This window comes from Euprymna scolopes, chromosome 26 (assembly GCF_053919585.1).
Source record: "Euprymna scolopes isolate OS-2025 chromosome 26, ASM5391958v1, whole genome shotgun sequence".
Taxonomy (NCBI): Eukaryota; Metazoa; Mollusca; class Cephalopoda; order Sepiida; family Sepiolidae; genus Euprymna; species Euprymna scolopes.
Genome location: NC_136507.1, coordinates 9,406,623 through 9,409,840, shown reverse-complemented (window position 1 = coordinate 9,409,840; position 3,218 = coordinate 9,406,623). Strand labels below are relative to the sequence as shown.

Genomic DNA, 3,218 nt, shown 5'->3' with positions numbered 1-3,218 from the left:
AAAACAGAGCCAGAGTTCTGGGTTTGCAAGTCTAGGAGAAAGATGGCATACTGCAATGGAAACGAGGAAGTCCAATTCCAGGAATTTCCGATGAATTGACCCGTCAACGCGTACTTTTCTTTGTGTGAAACACGTTAGTCATGTTCCAGTATGTAGATGGATCCAGGTGGCAGTCGCATTTATCAAGCCTAGCAACTGCAGTACCGAAAGGCTGCGATGACAGAATAAAAAATGCATCTCTTTATCACATGTTGGCAGAAACTGTGAGAAACTTACGAGAAGCGGGTCCCGTTGAAGGAGCCTGGTGCATGAGTGGCATGGAGGTTACAGTCTGGGTGGATGCAAGTGGCATAGCCACAGGAGTGGCATTGGAAGCGAAGGGAAATGCGTTTGAACACGAAAGCAGCTGGTGAAATGCTCATCAGGCGCCGATTAGAAACTTTTAAATCACTGGCACTTGTTCATCGATATAAAACTCATGAAGTGCTATCAGAATCATGTAGATAGTCTGAGCAGAGTGCCACGTAGGTGGGTGGATCTACTCAAATAAGGAAAAGAGTCGGTGCTTTGGAGTTGCGGAGCAGTAAGACAACTGGATGGGGACCAGGTGTCTGATATCCATCATCAAAGTGGATATCCAGCAGTAAAACGAACTCTATATTTTGCCAGGATGGTGGACCCGCAAGTGTCCAAGAGACTGCTAAATCTGTCACGAAAACATGAGAAACATGTCGCTCAATAGACCCAGCACCTGTGAGCTGTTAAAAAGGAAAAATTGGTGAAAACAACAACTGGGACAGACTGGCAATGGACGTAACACACCACAATGGGGAGAAATTTTTAACTATTATCGACTATGGTCCCTTTAGATTTACAATCTGGCGACCACTGCATTGGACAGATACAATCACTGTAATCTGACAGTTGGAGAGTATTTTCCTTGATCAAGTCCCAACGACGGAAATACTGACCGACAACGTTACTACTTTCACCAGTAAGGAGTTCCAGTCATTTGCAAAAAATTGGGGCATACATCTACGATTTCGATGTGCGTGGAAATGGTATTGTAGAGCGAAGCCATAGAACCATTAAGACCATCGCAGCCAGAAAGAACTGTTCAATACGTGAGGCGGTCTTCTGGCACAACGTCCCCCCAAAGGATGACGTTTCATCTTCCACCGCACCGAAGGACGTGCTACATAGATACCATGTGCGAATCAAATGTATCGAAGCTAACTCACTGCCCAAACCAGAAGTGACTGGAGGGAAGTATGAAAAACGAGACATCGTTCGTTTGGGTTAAAAATCCACGTGGCCGGCGCACAACGAAATATAACACTGGTCGGGTTACTGAAGTGATCAGCATGCAGTCTGTGAATGTTGATAGGATGCCTAGGCACGTTAAAGACCTTCGACCAGTAACCCGGACGCACTTGTCAAGTTACGAAAGTGATTATGAGCGGCTAATCAATTTTAATTCAGATCCGCTTGAGAACGATTGTGATGCTAGCAAACTCCCAACTGATGAGGTGTCTACTGAAAGACCTATCACAGACGAGCGTACGCACGAAAGTCAGGGCCACATAATTCCTCTCCAAAGAAGTACCCGACAGAGACGGATACTACCCCCTGCCATGTTTATGATCATGAGATCGGGGGAGGGGGGGTTTAACTTACCTGAATAGCACGAGTTTCGTGTTTTTTCCGATAAGAAAAAAAAGTAAAAATGCCGACGTCGCATTTATATGTATAACGGTTATGCAAATTTCCGTGTGAGATATACAAATTAGAGGCGAGGGAGTTTGTTCGACGGGTATAAAAAAGGAAGAAAAAGGAACAACCCGTGAGTGGGAAGACAACGTGTTGGGAGAATGCGTCTCGAAACGAAACTATTGAAACTAAATTGGAACAACAAATTTGACTGTTCAAATATTAGGTTGTCCTGAAAATAATGGCCATTTCAGGAAGTCTGTTTTGAAATTGGATTTTATCATAGGATTTTTACTATATTTCAGGTAAACATCAACATGATTATTGATTTATATGTGCTCTTTAATAATTTCTTACTTTTTTTTTTCAGAAAACGTTTTATGAGCGAATGAGCCCATGATTTGGAATATGAGAAAAGAAGACTTACGATTACTTTTCCTGCATGAGTTTAAACTTGGTAACAATGCTTCTCAAACAACTGCAAATATCAATAGGGCATGGGGAGAAGGCATCAAAAGTGATAGAACAGTACGAAGGTGGTTTCAGAAATTTCGTAGTGGTGATGAGAGCCTTAAAGATGAAGAAAGTAGAGGACGGCCATCTAACCTTGACAATGGAAATTTGAGAGGCATTGTTGAGCAAAACCCACGGAACAGTGTCAGGGAAATTTCTCTGGAACTTGGTGTCAGCAGTTCAACAGTGTCGGACCATCTGAAGCAAATTGGCAAGGTGAAAAAGCTCGACAAATGGGTCCCACATGAGCTCAATGAAAATCAACAAGCTCGATATTTTGAAGTGTGTTCGATGCTCCTTTTTGCGAAACATTAATGATCCATTTCTTGACCGAATAGTCACCTGTGACGAAAAGTGGATCCTTTATGATAATCGGAAACGATCAGCTCAATGGCTTGATTGAGATGAACCACCCAAACATTTTCCAAAGCCAAAGTTTCACCAACAGAAGATTATGCTGACTGTTTGGTGGTGGTCAATTGGTATTATTCATTACAGCTTTCTGGATGCTAATCAGAGCATCACGGCAGAGGTTAACTGCAATCAACTCGAAGAAATGCATCATCATTTACAAAAATTGAGACCTGCATTAGTGAGTAGGCGTGGTCCATTTTTATCAACGAGGCATAAATGATCCAGTTGATAGATGGCAAAAATGCATGACTGTTCAAGGATCATACTTTGACTAATTTCAATGTCTAGTGTCACCTATTTGATTAATAAATCCTTTTTCTCTAAAATTGGCCATTATTTTCCGGACAACCTAATACTATATATATATATATATATATATATATATATATATATATATATATATATATATATATATATATATGCGTGTGTGTGTGTATGATTACTTTTATAAATAAAAAAATTATCATCCACAGAAATATATCTATATATATATATATATAGATGTGTGTGTGTAGATATTTTTTATAACCTGACAATGTTGAATATTTGAATATAAGTAGCGATAGAAACATTTCTGCACA

General features: G+C 40.5%; 1 pseudogene; it reads left to right on the top strand.

The window, feature by feature from the left end:
- Positions 1-2,091: 2,091 nt before the first annotated feature.
- Positions 2,092-2,912, top strand: LOC145247862 (histone-lysine N-methyltransferase SETMAR pseudogene; annotated as a pseudogene).
- The last annotated feature ends 306 nt before the right edge of the window (positions 2,913-3,218 follow it).